Raw genomic sequence first — 19,821 nt, 5'->3', positions numbered from 1 at the left:
CGAGATTAATGACGGTAGTGGGAACAAATATGGGGTAAAAATAAATAACACAAGAGGTATTAACAAAAAACTAACAATTGAAATTGTCAAGGCAAAGTACAGAGCAGCACAAACACCACTGAGTTGTAGAGCACACTCCAGGCCTGAAGGGGTAACAGTGAGAGTTGAGGGCTGAACATCTCCACCTGCTTCCAACAGATTGGTTTGATTGAGTTCACCTGTTCAGAGCACATGCTCAAAATGTTTGAGCTTCAGTCAGTCACCCCTTTAGACATTCTGCTATGAGGAAGGAAGACAGCTCCTTTGTGGACTTTGAAGACGCAACTGGTGAGAAAACCAAAGAAAAGAAGAAGTGCTTGTTTGCTTATTTGGACTGAGGGGAATGTTTAAAGAAAATAATTTCACTGTGGAAAATGTTTAAAGGAGATCATTTCACTTACAAAATTGTTTAAGTTGACTGAAAGTAAATTTACAAAGTTATCAGTGATGTTTAAGTTTATTCTTATTATTAGGATGGATTGTTTAAATATATTTTCATTCATATTATTGGAAATGTTTAAGTTCATTCTTAAGCTTAGGCCCTATCAGTGGAAATTAATTTTGGTTGGATTGATTTAATGGAAAGCAAAACATGTATTATGCTGTATAATTATGAAACACTGTTTTTTTTTCTTTGGTTAAGGTAATCAACCTAATCAACTATCCACTAATCAACTATCCACTAATCAACTATCCACTAATCCGCTATTCTACAATCAAACTATTCGACTATTCATTCTGTTCATCCATTCATTTACACCGATAACACAGTTTATTTGATTGCTTCAAATCAAACATCAATAAATCACAAGGAAAGAGGATTGAGTCGCCCCTTTGTGTCCTTCTTGAGTCCCTCTGGCCCTTTTCAAGTTTGGGCACAGCTGTGAGAAAACTTGAAGAACTTGACAGAAATAAACAGACTACTATCCAAAAAAAAAAAAAAAGTAATCCTGTAGAATATACAAAACACTATAGAAATACAAAATACTGTAAAATATACAGAACAAGACAAGAGTACCGGAGTAATAAATAACAATCAGTTGCACTCAAAACTTATTGGTTTAATTCAAGTGTTTACAGTATAGTTGTCATTCACTTCAATGTCAATGAATCGCGCTCAAAAATTAATATTTTTACATGTATACTTTCACCGATAAATTTATCGAGATATATATCGAATTTCGAGTTTAAGTAAAAATATATCGAGATATACTTTTTCGTTCATATCGCCCAGCCCTAGTTCCAATGATTGACACACACACACACACACACACACACACACACACACACTAGTTATGGTGAAATCATCCTCTGCATTTGACCCACCCCCATTGTTGTTTGTTAGTTTTTATAAACTTCATTTCAATACGCGAAGCTACGAGAAGTGGAAAGACTCTTTTAAACTTATTTATGTCAGGCTCGCCCCTGACAGTTTGGTTGTGTTTTAGTTTTTCCTCTCTGTGTGTGTAGTGTTTCCTGTCTTTAGTTCCTGTCAGCACTCTTATTTTGGTTCAGTTTCCTGTTTTTCTCCTTGAGTGCTGTACCCCCTCAGCTGTAGCTGATTGGCACCTGGCCACACCTGGTGTCAATCAGCCCGCTACTATTTAGACCTGTTTTCTCCTCCAGTCAGTGCTGGATTATTGTTGTGTTGCTCCTGTCATGTCGATGTGACCACTACCTCTTGTCGCTTGTAGCTTTGTCCAATTCTGTTCACTCTGCTCATGTTATAGTTCCGTCGTGTCACAGTAAGTGTTTTTGTTCTTAGCAAAGCTTGTTATCCGCTTCGTGTGCGCCTTTTGTTGGTACCCTTTTGGTTTGTTTTTGTCTTAGTGTTTAATTAAATCATGTTTTCTTACGCAATGCAACTTGACAATTTAGAGTATGAAACCGGACTTGAAGCGACGACCTTAGCTGACTTCATTGTTTAAATGTGGGGAAAAAAAGAGGACGCATACGAGTGCAACGAAGGTAAATAACATCAAATATGAACTATTTACTTTAATACATGTTGTAAAAGTAGTCAGTGACACACCATTTGTGTAGTTATTAGCCTCAAATTGAGTGAACAGTATGCTAACGCTAAAGCCGATGTGTTTGTGATTTCTGGGTAAAATAAATACTGACATTTATTATTTATATTATTTACAGCTTTAATGGAACCTCTGTTGGGCATTGCAGAATTTTTATGAACAATTCTTTATTTTATAAATCATACCATTTGGTTTGCTTGGTATTTTAATTACTTATTTTTTAGTAAATTTACTGTGATTTAATTTTGCCTGTGTTTTTTACATGGTATGTATATAGAAATATAGTAAACTACTCTTCCATACGTCATCAGCCTGATTTGTGTAAACTACCCTGAACTGTGAAATGCGGTGGAAACACAGACCATGAATTGATTAACGTGGACCCCAAGTTGAAAAACTTATTCGGGTGTTACCATTTAGTGGTCAATTGTATAGAATATGTACTGGACTGTGCAATCTACTAATAAAAGTTTCAATCAATCAAAAAAAAAAAACACACTTTTAAAGGAACCTCTCGATCCAGGAACCAAAGGTTCCAGGAAGCAAAAAGACCTAATGACAACCAGGGCCAGGTGAGGGAGCCAGTAATCAGACAGAGGTGAAGAGAAAGTGGAAACAAAAATATAAGCGATGAACAAGAAATAATACACACATTAAGGAAACTTATGAGGACGTCCAAACTGTTATTTGAGATAATGACAACAGTGTTCGCTACAAGGCCAGCCTTGAAACTTTCTCTTTAATTTTTTATTTTTTTCAGGGAACTTTTCATATGCTTGTCCAGGTTCTTTTCAAGGATCCTCCGTCATTTGTTGAAGACTTTAGATCTGGGGTTCCTCAACTAATGTTCAAATTGTTCTTGATACAGAACATTTTCTCATCCGAAGAAACCATTAAATATTTAAATGATTAATTGACTATTGCTCCAAATCCATATGGGGCAGCTTCTGGGTCCAGACTCAGATTGAGTGATTGATTGATTGATTGAAACTTTTATTAGTATATTGCACAGTACAGTACATATTCCGTACAATTGACCACTAAATGGTAACACTCGAATAAGTTTCTCAACTTGTTTAAGTCGGGGTCCACGTTAATCAATTCATGGTACTGCGTTACCTGCCAGTTAGTGATCCCTACTCACTTCTAAATTCTTTAAAATGTGTGAATGTGAGTATGAATGGTTTCATGGTAAGTCTCTACTAGGGTTGTACGGTATAGCGTTATAAGTATATTACCACGATACTAATGAATAATTTTTGGTACTATACTGCCTCTGAAAAGTACCGGTCTGTTTACGCCATTGGTGGGTTTACACCTAACAACATCCACTGTAATGAAACCAAGTACAGTATTACGTCTGTTTTGGCATCACATCATCTATTTTTTTTTTAAATGTATATTATGATTATAAACTCAGTAAATAAGTCCCTGGATGCATGAGGACTGTAATGACTTGGTATCGGATTGATACCTAAATTTGTGGTATCATTCAAAACGAATGTAAAGTATCAAACAACAGAAGAATAAGTGATTATTATATTTTAACAGAACTGTAGATGTCAGGTTCGGTCATGTTTTAGTTTTTCCTCTGTGTTTGTCTTATTTCCTGTAAGCGCTCCTATTTTGTATTTATTTCCTGCTGTTATCCCTGAGTGCTTTTCCCCCTCAGCTGTGGCTGATTGGCACCGGGCCACACCTGGTGTAAATCAGGCAGGTGCTATTTAGACCTGCTTGTTCCTCTACTCTGGGCTGGATTATTGTCATCAATACTTGTAGCTCCTACCTGTTACTTGTCGCTGTTCCTGTATGCCGTGGACTGCATTTTGTTCCTAGTTCCTGTTTGCTGTATCCTGTTTGGCTGTTCCTAGTTCCTGGTTTGTGTCTTTTCTTTATTTTTACTTTTGGACAATAAGTCATGTTTTCCCGCACCTTGCCTGCTGCCATCTCTGCATCTTGGGTTCGTCACCAACTCAACTTGATAGTAGATAGAACATGTTGAAAGAGAAAGTAAGCAGATATTAACAGTAAATGAACAAGTAGATTAACAATTTTCTACCCCTTGTCCTTAATAATTTAGACAAAATAATAGAAATAAGATAATGGAATAATGGAAAATGAGCCTTTGTTTTTATGAGCCTTTGTTTGCCTACTAATAAAAGACAAGTTTCCTTGTATGTTCACCATTTTATTTAAGGACAAACTTGCAATAAGAAACATATGTCTGATTTACCCTAAGATTTTTTGTTAAAGCCAATAATGCAATTTTTGCGGTCCCCTTTATTTAGAAAAGTACCGAAAAGTACCAACATTTTGGTACCGGTACTAAAATATTGGTATCGGGACAACACTAGTCTCTACATGTATGCTGTGTCAAATCAGCTTCATTTGACCATGAACGGGATACACTGATTTGATGGATCCAGTATTAAAATAGCACTAGGAAACACCCTTTTTCTGGTAGCAACGTCTTATTCCCACTCAATGGAGAGATTGACTGAGATTTATGTTGTACTCTCACATTTTCATTTTAAAGTCTCCTCTGTCTCCAGGGGCCTCTGACAATGGGGCCTTTGCTGACCCAAGGGCATGGCCTCGGGCTATAAGAGGTCCCTGGTGGGGTACTTTACCCATTCCAGACATACATCCCACAAATATTCATCTCTTGTTACACATTGAGAATTTACCACGGCTCTGTGTCATGTCTACATTAATATGTACTGTCAGTTCAATTCAATGCAAGGGCCTTTGTCATATATTTTAGAGGCACATTAGAATATTAATAGTAGTCATGGAATGTATCCAAACCATAACCTCAATACCTTAGTTTTGAACAATATACTGAGTCCAATGTTTAACAATTTATGTAATGTTTTGAAAAAACAAAGACAGTATTAAAGGCATGCTGAAATGAGATTTTCTTATTTAAACGAGGATAGCAGATCCTTTCTATGTGTCATACTTGATCATTTTGCGATATTGCCATATTTTTGCTGAAAGGATTTAGTAGAGAACATCGACGATAAAGTTCACAACTTTGGTCGCTCATAAAAAAGCTTTGCCTGTACCGGAAATAGCCGACGATGTGCGCGTGATGTCATATGTTGTGGAGCTCCTCACATCTGAACATTGTTTACAATCATGGCTACCAGCAGCGAGAGCGATTCGGACCGAGAAAGCGACGATTTCCCTATTAATTTGAGCGAGGAAAGTTTCGTGGATGAGGAAAGTGAGAGTGAAGGACTAGAAAAAAGAAAAAAAAAAGACTATACAGTGGGAGTGATTTAGATGTTTTTAGACAAATTTACTAGGATAATTCTGGAAAATCCCTTATCTGCTTATTGTATTACTAGTGTTTTAGTGAGATTATATGGTCGTACCTGTACAACCTGAAGGTCGGCCCCGCACCATTCTTCAGCACCAGTCGATGGATGGTGGCGATGCCCATCTCTGCCTTTCGCAAGGGACCCCCTTCGAAATACGATCTTTCGAAATGATCGCTGCATAATACACTGTACTGTGTGTGTGTGTGTGTGTGTGTGTGTGTGTGTGTGTGTGTGTGTGTGGTCCAATCCAACCCTGTTCGCGTGACCTCTCTTTTCCATAGTAAAGCTTGACTGTCATCTTTCGGGAATGTAAACAATGAAACAACGGCTGTTTGTGTTGCTAAAGGCGGCCTCAATACACCGCTTCCCACCTGCAGCTTTCTTCTTTGATGTCTCCATTGAACAAATTGCAAAAGATTCAGCAATACAGATGTCCAGAATACTGTGTAATTTTGCGATGAAAACAGACAACTAAATAGCTGGGAATGATGCTGGAACAAAATATCCTCTACAACCCGCGACATTTTCAGCAAGATACTTCGGCGCGAAATTTAAAATTGCAGTTTAGTAAACTAAAAAGGCCGTATTGGCATGTGTTGCAATGTTAATATTTCATCATTGATATATAAACTTTTAGACTGCGTGGTCTGTAGTAGTGGGTTTCAGTAGGCCTTTAAGAACCTGGTCTTCCGAAGGTTTGTGTGTATTAAAACACATGCAATCGAGAAGCTGATTTACTAAGCTTGTGTGCAGAGGACTGTCACCTGAATGAGCAAAAGAGAAATTTTTTTTGTGTGTCTGTTTTAATGTATATGCAGAACATACGTTGATTATTATTCAAACGCCCTCAATACTAAACATAACTATTTAGCACATGCAGTGGGATTTATCAAACCCAAACTGTTTTGCATCTACTTTATATTACGCAACGTGGCACAGTTATGCACAAACGGTGGAGAAAAAGAAAGAGATCGGGCTGAAATGACAGACGGTGAAGAGAGAATACTCCATCCGTGTGCTTGTCACATGAACGTAACTTAGGGGAGGGGATGGGGACGTTTCCTCAGCACTTTTATCAAAAGGCAGTTTTTGGGCCATGCATTTTTTTTTTTACCGTCCAAAATCAATGTAAAGTTATTGAATAGAGGCAAGTCAAACACTTGTGCCAGGCGGAAAAGTGCGCCCGGACTGAAGCCTGTCCACCACCTACAAGCTCATAAATTTGCTTTCTGGCATTGCCTTCTTGCGAACTTGACAATGATTGATAGCATGGGAAATTAGCCAATCAGTGGTCAGATGTGAAATAAGAGCGAGTCACAATCATTCTCAGGTGAGATATTTGTAATAGAAGTTATTAAAAAATGTTTGCTGTCAACCTGATGAGTGAGATCATGTTTTGGGGCGGTTTAGCTCGGTTGGTAGAGTGGCCGTGCCAGCAACTTGAGGGTTGCAGGTTCGATTCCCGCTTCTGCCAACCTAGTCACTGCCGCTGTGTCCTTGGGCAAGACACTTTACCCACCTGCTCCCAGTGCCACCCACACTGGTTTGAATGTACTTAGAGTACTTGGGTTTCACTATGTAAAGCGCTTTGTCACCAGAGAAAAAGCGCTATATAAATATAAATCACTAAACTTTTTCAAATTCTTGCGTTTGTCGTATTTTTGATTTTAACTGCCACCACCGACAAGTGAGACAACATGGAAAAGCAAAACTAGCTTGTAAAATTTCCATTTATAAATAAATGAGAGGGTTCTTCATATGAAATTTAATGACAAACCTAATCGCCCTAGCAGACACACTTATCACGAAAATATTTGTAATGACAAAGTAAACGCGTCTGGCTCTTGTGGTCTCGTGGTTTGACTACCCGATCATGGAAAAAATAACCAAGCAAGAAAAAAAAATAGTAGATAGCCCACAGACATTTTCCTTTATTGTGAATGATATCTTGCGCTGAAAATGAATAAACAGTTTATCATATATTCTTAATAGGGCAGCATGGTGGAAGAGGGGTTAGTGCATGTGCCTCACAATACGAAGGTCCTGAGTAGTCGTGAGTTCAAACCCGGGCTGGGATCTTTCTGTGTGGAGTTTGCATGTTCTGCTGAGATAGGCTCCAGCACCCCCGTGAACCCAAAAGGGACAAGCGGTAGAAAACAGATGGATGTATGGATGTTCTCAATAATCTAAAATGTGCATCTAATCCTTCAAATAACACCCAATTCAAACCACGCCCCCTCTATTCAAGCTGGTTGTGTCCCCTCCACTTGTAAAATGGGTTTCATCCTTGGCGTGTCAACATATTGGGATTGTCAGAAATGAAAATATTGGACCTATTGTCTACACAGCAATGCCATTACATAGCTGTTTATCTGAAAGGACTGACTGGAGCCAGTAGTGCCCAAAATGAATTCATTGATTTGTTTTGGTGTCTGCTGGTGTTTTTATGATGGCTTTCTTTTTTTTGGTCTGTATAATTTCAAAGCACAATCGCAAAGTCCGTCAGCAGACTGAACATTGGTAATAGCCCAAAAAGGGAGGTACATATAATAGTTGTGTAAAACACTACAGGTTGGACCACAAAGATGGTCTGCACCACTCTTCCACTGTTATATATCGTACACACAGTCTTAATAGATCCCTTGCAACACGTCCACTAAAAATACTCTCCTTTGTACAGTTTGCACATGTTATATAGAGCTTGTTGGTTAGATGTACAGTTGTGATCAAAAATGTACATACTGTACACTTGTAAAGAACATAATGTCATGACTGTCTTGAGTTTCCAATAATTTCTACAACTCTTATTTGTTTGTGATAGAGTGATTGGAGCACATACTTGTTGGTCACAAAAAAACATTCATGAAGTTTGGTTCTTTTATAAATTTATTATGGGTCTACTGAAAATGTGATTAAATCTGCTGGGTCAAAAGTATACATACAGCAATGTTAATATTTGGTTTCATGTCCTTTGGCAAGTTTCACTGCAATAAGGTGCTTTTTGTAGCCATCCACAAGCTTCTGGCAGGCTTCTGGTTGAATTTTTGACCACTCCTCTTGACAAAATAGGTGCAGTTCAGCTAAATGTGTTGGTTTTCTGACATGGACTTGTTTCTTCAGCATTGTCCACACGTTTAAGTCAGGACTTTGGGAAAGGCCATTCTAAAACCTTAATTCTAGCCTGATCTCATCATTCATTTACCACTTTTGACGCGTTTTTGGGTCATTGTCCTGTTGGAACACCCAACTGTGCCCAAGACCCAACCTTCGGGCTGATGATTTTAGGTTGTCCTGAAGAGTTTGGAGGAAATCCTCCTCTTTCAATTCTCATTTACACTCCGTAAAGCACTAGTTCCATTGGCAGCAAAACAGGCACAGAGCATAAGGCATGGTGGTCCTGGGATTAAAAGCCTCACCTTTTCCCCTCCTAAACATATTGCTGGGTATTGTGGCCAAACAGCTCAATAATGGTTTGATCTGACCACAGAACTTTCCTCCAGAAGGTTTTATCTTTGTTCATGTGATGTCAGATGAAACAAAAATGTCTTGCCAGAAGCTTATTGCAGTGAAACTTGCCAAGGGACATGTAACCAAATATGAACATTGCTGTATGTATACTTTTGACCCAGCACATTTGGTCACATTTTCAGTAGACCCATAATAACTTCATAAAAGAACCAAACTTCATGAATGTTTTTTGTGACCGAAAAGTATGTGCGTCAATCACTCTATCACAAAAAAATAACAGTTAAGGAAATTACTGGAAATTCAACAGTCATGACATTTTGTTCTTTACAAGTGTATTTAAACTTTTAATGGCGACTGTAAGTGCAGCTAAGAAGTGCACAGGATCAGAACTAGTAGGAAATAAACATACGCTAAATAGAGCAGCAATGGCTACATTTACATAAACAACTGTGCACAGGGAACAATGATCAAGCCCTAATATACAGGCATATGAAAGAGCCTGATTGCAATCAAAAATATGTGTGTCCTGGTTGCCAATCAAGGACATGAGTGGGAGCGAGCCCTCAGTGGCCAGGCAGGGGAAGTGAAACTCCAAATTAAGAGTGCTGGACAGGAAGTCCAAAATAGTCTTAAGAGTGTGACATTTTGTCTGCTACTAAACTCCAAAGCAGGGGTCAGGAACCTTTCTGGCTGAGAGAGCCATGAAAGCCAAATTTTTTAAAATGTATTTCCATGAGAGCCGTATATTTTGAACACTGAATACAACTGTCAGGTTCAAACACTGATGACATTTATTAAACAGACAAGAAGCAAGGAATTAAACAGAGACAGAATTCAATTATGCTCAATGAGGAGAAACGTGTAGACCTGTACCCTTGTACAGTGTTGTTCCATGCTCTGACAAGAGAATTCTACGCCGCCTCTTTTATTTGGACTTTCCCTGATCACAACTAAATGCGTGCATCTCTTATTCTTTTTAATAACATTGTTATTCTGAAGGTAACCAATAATAAATAAAATACTTTTGACCATTAATGCGACTTCTTGAACAAGTGCGATAGAAACGGAGGGATGGATTAAAATGCATGAGAATGTTTATTTTGAACGTTATTTTTAAAACTGATTACCAGCGGAATTATTAATTACTTATCGTTTTTAGCAAAGTCAGCTAAGATTTATCTGAGAGTCGGATGTAGTCATCAAAAAAAGCCACATCTGGCTCGAGAGCCATAGGTCATACTTGCCAACCTTGAGACCTCCGATTTTGGGAGGCGGGGGGTGGGGGTCGTAGTTGGGGTCGTGGTCGGGGGTGTGGTTGGGTCGGGCCGTGGTTGAGGGTAGGAATATATTTACATCTACATTTCAGCAACTCGAGTAATTCATATATATATGTATGTATGTATATATATATATATATGTATGAAATATTTGACTTTCAGTGAATTCTAGCAATATATATTGATTTTATTACATGTATAAATAGTTGAATTTCAGACGGCACCTATCAAATACACAGTAATAAAAACACAGTCTTTCTACTAACTGTAATGTGCTTGCTGGTTAGTTTAAAAAAAACAACACTTACCTTTCACTATTTGGGTAACCTTTGTTCTGCCATTTGCGTACTGGCGAGAGCAACTTGCCGTCAGGTGCGCAACACCACCTTAATTGTTGGCCAATAAAAAAATAACTCCATAACGCTATAACCAACATTCATCCGGAGAGGGCAACAGACAACATAGAATCACTCTATTGCAGACGACGTAGCCATGGCTGTAGCTTCCTTGTTCTTCTGCTCCGTCTCCTTGTGTCTGTGCAGCTTTTTATTAAAATCCGTAGATGTCGTAACGTGATTGGGCAGGAAAGCTGTTTATTTAGTGGGAAAACAGGCTGTCCCCACTCATGTCCGCATGGAGCTGGAGGGGGCGTGTCCTCCAGCTCCGCTGATTTTCGGGAGAAAATTTCTTCCGGGAGGTTTTCGGGAGAGGCGCTGATTTTCGGGAGTCTCCTGGAAAATCCGGGAGGGTTGGCAAGTATGCCATAGGTTCCCTACCCCTGCTCCAAAGGGACAAGAAAAACCTGGTCCAACCTCCCATCTGTGTTATCATGATTTACAACGCAAGCAAGATGATGATGCAGAAGTTTATGTCAGACCACATGACGGCATGACCTAAGCATCTGTTACGAGCAGCAAAATTAGATAAATGGATGTGTTGACAGTCATTTTTTTCTACATTTGTCCTGGAGAGAAATGACACACTGAAAGGGTTGTTTGGACGTGTGTTTCTAATTAAGTTTTATAACACAACTGAAAGGGGAAAAAAAAACAGCAGATGATCCATTCTCACTTCTAGTCGATTCAAAAAGCTTGTTAAAGGCCTACTGAAATGAGATGTTTTATTTAAACCGGGATAGCAGGTCCATTCTATGTGTCATACTTGATCATTTCGCGATATTGCCATATTTTTGCTGAAAGGATTTAGTTGAGAACATCGATGATAAAGTTTGCAGCTTTTGGTCCCTAGTAAAAAAGCCTTGCCTGTACCGGAAGTAGCAGACGATGATGTCACCGGTGTGAGGGCTCCTCACATCCTCACATTGTTTATAATGTGAGCCTCCGGCATCAAGAGCTATTCGGACCGAGAAAGCGACTATTTCCCCATTAATTTGAGCGAGGATAAAAGATTTGTGGATGAGGATATTGATAGTGAAGGACTAGAAGAAAAAATAAAGATAAAAAAAAAAATAAAGGTGATTGTATTTGGAGCGATTTAGATGTTTTTAGACACATTTACTAGGATAATTCTGGGAAATCCCTTATCTTTCTATTGTGTTGCTAGTGTTTAAGTGAGTTAAATAGTACCTGATAGTCGAAGGGGTGTGTCCACGGGTGTGTTGATGCCAGTCTCTGAGTGAAGTCACGGCAGTTGCATGGACGGAGCAAGCTCCGCTGATCTCCGGTAAGAGGCGACTTTTTACCACAATTTTCTCACCGAAACCTGCCGGTTGACAAGTGGTCGGGAACCATGTTCGCTTGACCGCTCTGATCCATAGTAAAGCTTCACCTCCGAGAATTTTAAACAAGGAAACACCGTGTGTTTGTGTGGCTAAAGCTTCCCACCTCCATCTTTCTAATCCAATCCAATCCACTTTATTTATATAGCACATTTAAACAACAATAACGTTTCCAACGTGCTGCACAGCCATGTTAAAAACAATTGTAAAAAAATAAATGAATAAATAAATAAAATTAAAAAAAAAGTATATATATATGTATATATATATATATATATATATATATATATATATATATATATATATATATATATATATATATATATATATATATATATATATATATATATATATACATATTATGCTCCACCAATGACTGAAGGCGGTGGACCACATCATCACTATGGCAGCAGAGCAAGGCATCAAGGACATTAAGGCTCTTTTGGAAGCCAAGTCATAGATCGCCATCAGTATCAGTAAACAACTCCGAAGTCATCTACTTTGACTTCTCCATAATTAATTGAACAAATTGCAAAAGATTCAGCAATACAGATGTCCAAAATACTGTGTAATTACGCGATGAAAAGAGACTACTTTTAGCCGCAAGTGGTGCTGGCTAATATGTCCGCTACAACCAATAACGTCACAAACACGCAACGTTTTCAACAGGAAACTCCGCGGGAAATTTAGGATTGTAATTTAGTAAACTAAAAAGGCCGTATTGGCATGTGTTGCAATGTTAATATTTCATCATTGATATATAAACTATCAGACTGCGTGGTCGGTAGTAGTGGGTTTCAGTAGGCCTTTAGCTATTATTTTATGTTGGCAGTTTGAAGAGCAGAGACTCGGCTTTGTCCTGACTTTTGAATCTTTGAGCTCTGTTGCATTCCATCGTCGACCGTCTTGAGGCGTGTGGCTTTTAGTTTCCACATTAGTCGAGTTCCCCACTATTGCTACTGGCACAAGTAAGCCATCGACATATCTGGAAAAGTCAAAATGACTCACTCGAACACAGACAGAAACATTGACCTTTCTCTTCTCTGTATGTCGCTCTTATGTGTTTTCACTTTAAAAGCTGCGGTATATATATGTGTGTGTTTCACAGAAGCATGCAAGTACAGTGCTTATATTGGCAATGGAGTATTGTTATGTCCGTGGGAGCAATGTGCAAGGAGGCAATGTTGTTTTTGTTGTCCAACCCAGTGGTTCTCAACCTTTTCTCAGTGATGTACCCCCCGTGAAGATTTTTTTTAGTTCAAGTACCCCCTAATCAGAGCAAAGCATTTTTGGTTGGAGAAAAAGAAATTAAGTAAAATGCAGCACTATGTCATCAGTTTCTGATTCATTAAATTGTATAACAGTGCAAAATATTGCTCATTTGTAGTGGTTTTTCTTGAACTTTTTGGAAAAAAAAGATATAAAAATAACTAAAAACTTGTTGAAAAATAAGTGATTCAATTATAAATAAAGATTTCGACACATAGAAGTAATCATCAATTTAAATTGGGATTGTAATAGAGATCCTTCTGAATTCATGAACTTAATTCCAAACATTTCTTCACAAAACAAAGAAATGTTTAACATCAATATTTACGGAACATGTCCAGAAAAAATCTAGCTGTCAACACTGAATATTGCATTGTTGCATTTCTTTTCACAGTTTATGAACTTGCATTCATATTTTGTGGACATATTATTCAATAAGGGCTTCACGGTGGCAGAGGGTTTAGTGCGTCTGGATCACAATACGAAGGTCCTGCAGTCCTGGGTTCAAATCCAGGCTCGGGATCTTTCTGTGTGGAGTTTGCATGTTCTCCCCGTGAATGCGTGGGTTCCCTCCGGGTACTCCGGCTTCCTCCCACTTCCAAAGACATGCACCTGGGGATAGGTTGATTGGCAACACTAAATTGGCCCTAGTGTGTGAATGTGAGTGTGAATGTTGTCTGTCTATCTGTGTTGGCCCTGCGATGAGGTGGCGACTTGTCCAGGGTGTACACCGCCTTCCGCCTGATTGTAGCTGAGATAGGCGCCAGCGCCCCCCGCGACCCCAAAAGGGAATAAGCGGTAGAAATGGATGGATGGATGGATTATTCAATAAATATATTTATAAAGGATTGTTGAAGTGTTTCTATTTTTAGAATATTTAAAAAAAAATCTCACGTATTCCTTAGCATACCTTCAAGTACCCTCAGGGGTACGCGTATCCCCATTTGAGAACCACTGGTGGATGCATGCATCCTCTTTCAATCTGGAGATAAAGTCAACATAGCAAACATAAAACAGGTTAACCAGTTATGTTAATACTTATCTACCGCGCTAATCCAATGTTTTTGTTGTCACCAGACCTTTTATCGAAATATGAAAGGTGCTCACTAAGGATTCCCCTGACCTGATCCTGCATGTATAAATCGAACTTATCTTTCAGGGACATCTGTTTGCTTTTGCTTTACGAGTTCTAGCGTGGATTAAAGTGTGATAATGGATTCATTAGAACACAAAGCTATGCCAGGAACTTTTGCTTAAACGGGCTGTTTGCAACATTTACACAGATGCCCTAAAAGGGGGCCCAACTTTCCAATGTATTTTACACAGTATATCCCGGCCTCTTACGGCTTCTCGTTGTTGGTTAATTGTAGCAATTTGGATAGCTAGCGTTAGCGGTCATTCAATGTACGAACCCCAAAACCGGTGGAGTTGGCGTGAGTCGTAAATAAGAACAAAATACAATGATTTGCAAATCCCTCTAAACATTTATTCAATTGAATAGACTGCAAAGAAAAGAAACTTAACATTCGAACTGGAAAACTTAGTTATTTTTGCAAATATAAGCTCATTTGGAATTTGATGCCTGCAACATGTTTAAAAAAAGATGGCGCAAGTGGCAAAAAAGACTGAGAAAGTTGAGGAATGCTCATCGAACACTTATTTGGAACATCCCACAGGGGAACAGGCTAATTGGGAACAGGTGGGTGCCATTATTGGATATAGAAGCAGCTTCCGTGAAATGCCCAGTCATTCACAAACAAGGATGGGGCGGGGGTCAGCACTTTGTGAACAAATGTAGGAGCAAATTGTTGAAAAGTTTAAGAACAACATTTCTCAACGAGCCATTGCAAACCAATTTAGGGATTTTACCATCTGCGGTCCATAAAATCATCAAAAAGTTCAGAGAACCTGGAGGAATCACTGCACGTAAGCAATGATGTTATGGACCTTCGATCCCTCAGGTACTGTATCACAAAGTGACATCAGTGTGTAAAGGATATCAGCACATGGGCTCAGGCACACTTCAGAAAACCACTGCAGTTTGTCACTACATCTGTAAGTGCAAGTTAAAACTCTACTATGCAAAGCAAAAGCCATCTATCAACAACACCCAGAAATGCTGCTGGCTTCACTAGGCCCATTTCAAATTGTTTTTGGAAACTGTGGAAGTTGTTTCCTCCGGTCCAAAGAGGAAAAGAACCATCCGGATTGTTGTTGGCGCAAAAGTCAAAGTATTAATGCCCAAGGCATGGGGAACCTTCACATCTGTGAAGGCACCTTTTATAGGCAGGGCTTTTTCTCGCTGGTCACCTGGGATAGTGGGTGTGGCTACAAGTGGGTGTGTGGGCAGAGTGTGTGTGGGGCTGACTGATTGCTGAATGAATAACACCTCCACCTGTCCGTGAATTGTTTGGCTTGTATGGAGAGAGTGTGAACCTGGGTGCCGTTACTTCTGTTGACCGCAAAGGGACCACGAACCATCTGCATGTAATGTATTGCATTTTTACTCAAAGGTAAAATAAATCACCCTCAAAGCAGCAGTAAGGACTTCATGTTAGACAGAGCCCTGCTTTCCACTCTCAATGACTAATTAGTTTCTGATAGTCACACAACAGCACCATTAATGCTGAAAGGTACATACAGGTTTTTGGAGCAACATATGTTCCCATTCAAGAAACGTAATCATGGACGCCCCTGCTTATTTCAGCAAGACAATGCCAAACCACGTGTTACAACAACGTGGCTTCATAGTAAGAGTACGGGTACTAGACTGGGCCTGCCTGTAGTCCAGACCTGTTTCCCATTGAAAATGTATGGTGCAATATGCAGCCTAAAATACGGAGACCCCAGACCAGGGGTCACCAACGCGGTGCCCGCGGACACCAGGTAGCCCTAGGGACCAGATGAGTAGCCTGCCGGCCTGTTCTAAAAATAGCTCAAATAGCAGCACTTACCAGTGAGCTGCCTTTGTTTTTTTTAATTGTATTTATTTACTATCAAGCTGGTCTCCCTTTGCTTGACATTTTTAATTCTAAGAGAGACATAGAATTTGAAAATCCAAGAAAATATTTTAAAAACTTGGTCTTCACTTGTTTAAATAAATTCATTTATTTTTTTGCTTTGCTCCTTATAACTTTCCGAAAGACAATTTTTCAGAAAAAATACAACCTTAAAAATGATTTTAGGATTTTTAAACACATATACCTTTTTACCTTTTAAATTCCTTCCTCTTCTTTACTGACAATTTTAAATCAATGTTCAAGTAATACATATTTTTTATTATTGTAAATAATAATACATACATTTTAATTTAATTCTTCATTTTAGCTTATGTTTTATCGACGAAGAATATTTGTGAAATATTTCTTCAAACTTATGATTAAAATTAAAGAAAATATTCTGGCAAATCTAAAAAATCGGTAAAATCAAATTTAAATATTATTTCAAAGTCTTTTGAGTTTCTTTTAAAAATGCTGTTCTGGAAAATCTAGAAGGAATGATTTTTCTTGTTAGAAATATAGCTTGGTGCAATTTGTTATATATTCTAACAAAACATGTCATCAAAATTCTAAAATTAGTCTTAATCAGGAAAAATTACTAATGATGTTCCATAAATTATTTTTTTATTTTTTCAAAAATATTCAAATTAGCTAGTTTTTTTTTTCAGTTTTTTTCGGTTGAATTTTGAATTTTAAAGAGTCGAAATTGAAGATAAACTGTTTCAAATTTTTCTTTTCATTTTTTTCGTGTTTTATTCTCTTTTGAACCGTTCAATTAAGTGTTTTTTCATCATTTATTCTCTACCAAAAAAACCTTCCGTAGAAGGAAAATAAATGTACGACAGAATGACAGACAGAAATACCCATTTTTTTTATATATCCATCCATCCATCCATTTTCTACCGCTTATTCCCTTTCGGGGTCGCGGGGGGCGCTGGCGCCTATGGATTTATTTATTAAAGGTAAATTGAGCACATTGGCTATTTCTGGCAATTTATTTACATGTGTATCAACCTGGTAGCCCTTTGCATTGATCAGTACCCAAGAAGTAGCTCTTGGTTTCAAAAAGGTTGGTGACCCCTGTCCCAGACTGTTGAACAACTTAAGCTGTACATCAAGCAAGAATGGGAAAGTATTCCACCTGAAAAGCTTTGAAAACTGGTCTCCCCAGTTCCCAAACATTTACTGACTGTTGTTAAAAGGAAAGGCCATGTAACAAAGTGGTAAAAGTGCCCCTGTGCCAGCTGTTTTGCAATGTGCTGCTGCCATTAAATTCTAACAAAAAAAAAATGAAGTTTCTCTGTTGGAACATTAAATATCTTGTCTTTGCGGTCTACTCAATTGAAAAGGATTTGCAAATCATTGTATTCTGTTTTTTATTTACAAATTACACAACGTGCCAACTTCACTGGTTTTGGGTTTTGTGCATTCTATCATCACAACATGATTGCAAAGTGTTTGTTGCTTCTCTTAAATTACGTGTGTGTGTGTGTGTGTGTGTGTGTGTGTGTGTGTGTGTGTGCACAGGCTCCCTGCCTGTATGTGTTGACGGACTGCCGTAAACACCAATTATTTTATTCGGGCCGGTAAACATTTTTATGACAAGCTTTGTTATTGTGAAAATAATAGACAAACCAGGGGTGTCCAAACTTTTTCCACTTAGGGCCGCAGACTGAAAAATCAAAGCAACCGGGGGCCGTTTTGACATTTTTTTTTTTTTTTTTTTTTTTAAACCAATACAATATATGTATAACCAATATACGTTTAGGCCTCCACTCAGGCTTGATCCCGGGGACCCCAAAGGGTTTTGGTCAAAAAAGTATTAAAAATGTGTCATTATTCAGTGTTATTTTGTTTTATTATTATTCAAGTTTTAAGTCTCTAGATGAGGGGTGTCAAACGTACGGCCTGGGGGCCGGATCAGGCCCGCAAACGGGATTTATCCGGCCCGCGGGATGACTTTAAGTATAAAATATTACCTGAAATGTTTGAATGAAAGAAACTGCTGTTCTCAATGTGTCCACTAGATGTCACAATAGAAATGATTTGTATCTTTGTAGCTGATGCTACAAACATACAAAATAAACCACATATTGTTAGTGTACCAGTAGAGGAAAATGACCAAACTACATGAATAACATCCCCATCCATCCATCCATTTTCTACTGCTTATTCCCTTTCGGGGTCGCGGGGGGCGCTGGCGCCTATCTCAGCTACAATCGGGCGGAAGGCGGGGTACACCCTGGACAAGTCGCCACCTCATCGCAGGGCCAACACAGATAGACAGACAACATTCACACTCACATTCACACACTAGGGCCAATTTAGTGTTGCCAATCAACCTATCCCCAGGTGCATGTCTTTGGAAGTGGGAGGAAGCCGGAGTACCCGGAGGGAACCCACGCATTCACAGGGAGAACATGCAAACTCCACACAGAAAGATCCCGAGCCTGGATTTGAACTCAGGACTGCAGGACCTTCATATTGTGAGGCAGACGCACTAACCCCTCTGCCACCGTGAAGCCCATGAATAACATCCTGTAATTTAATTTTGATATTTCCTTTTTTTTTTTAACTCGCTTAAAAATTAAAACCAATGAGTTGACTGATGAACATTATCACATAATGTATTCAGAAACTATCAATAACAACAAATAAAGATAGAATATTATTAACCGCAACATGTAAGTGTAAAAAAAAAAAACCAACAACATTATGATTTGTACATTTACAGAATATGCTTCTTCTATTTTTAAACAAAGAAAACAATCTGAAGTTGTCTTTATTTTTAAGTTATCGTGCCGTGATTTTACCAGTCCGGCCCACTTGGGAGGAGATTTTTCACCATGTGGCCCCCGATCTAAATTGAGTTTGAGACTCCTGCTCTAGATCAACATTAGGTCCATCTGTCAATATAATGATTTTAAAGATTTAAATTGTATGCTCTTTTTGTCAAAGAAAACCTTGTTTTTTGATGGAAATAAAACACAAAATATTATCACCCAATATTTTTTCTAAGTCGAATATTTGAGATTATATAATTGGAGCATTAAAAGGTCAATAACTCATAACACCATTGATTTTAATTCATTATTATCTTTTGAGCAATGACACTTAAAAACAAATCACACTAAAATTATTCGGGATCCAAGAGGATCCAACTCATTAAAATGTTAAAAAATAAATTATAAATGTTTTTACTGTTTACTTTTAACACAATAAACTCAAGATCAACTTCAGATATATCCGTCAATTATAAGTTTTATTGTTTCTTTTTTGTTTTTTCATTTTGGGCCCTTCTTTAAAAAAAAACAGCTCCGTTTTTTATATGGCAAACACAAAATATGCACCATTCCCCCCCAAAAAATATCTCAAAGTGGAAAATTTAACGTGACGTAATTGGAGCCTTGTATAGGTCAATAATTCATAATGACATTTATTTTGATTCATTATTTTTTTTTAAAGAAAGAAACAGCCAGAATGGCAGCTTTGTGTTATTAGAGTACACATTGCAACATTTTCTTGTTACATTTCACCCGTTTGCTCCTAATTTCAACGTTTTAAAAATGTTTCAATCGTATTTTTAAAATGTGCCGTGGGGCCGTAAAAGAATTACCTGCGGGCTGCGAATGGCCCCCTGGCCGCACTTTGGACACACCTGTGTTAAACCAAGCG

General features: G+C 38.3%; 1 protein-coding gene across 2 annotated transcripts in view; it reads left to right on the top strand.

Annotated features, from left to right (window-relative positions):
- Positions 1 to 212: 212 nt before the first annotated feature.
- Positions 213 to 19,821, top strand: part of itga11a (integrin, alpha 11a) — a 310,434-nt gene continuing 290,825 nt past the window's right edge. For both annotated transcript variants that reach the window (XM_061887056.1, XM_061887057.1), the window contains exon 1: positions 213 to 327. The gene's annotated coding sequence lies outside the window, so the exon portion shown is untranslated. The remainder of the gene's footprint in view (positions 328 to 19,821) is intronic.

Source organism: Nerophis ophidion, linkage group LG25, assembly GCF_033978795.1.
Source record: "Nerophis ophidion isolate RoL-2023_Sa linkage group LG25, RoL_Noph_v1.0, whole genome shotgun sequence".
In the NCBI taxonomy this organism is placed as follows: domain Eukaryota; kingdom Metazoa; phylum Chordata; class Actinopteri; order Syngnathiformes; family Syngnathidae; genus Nerophis; species Nerophis ophidion.
This window is presented reverse-complemented; position numbering and strand designations above follow the sequence as displayed.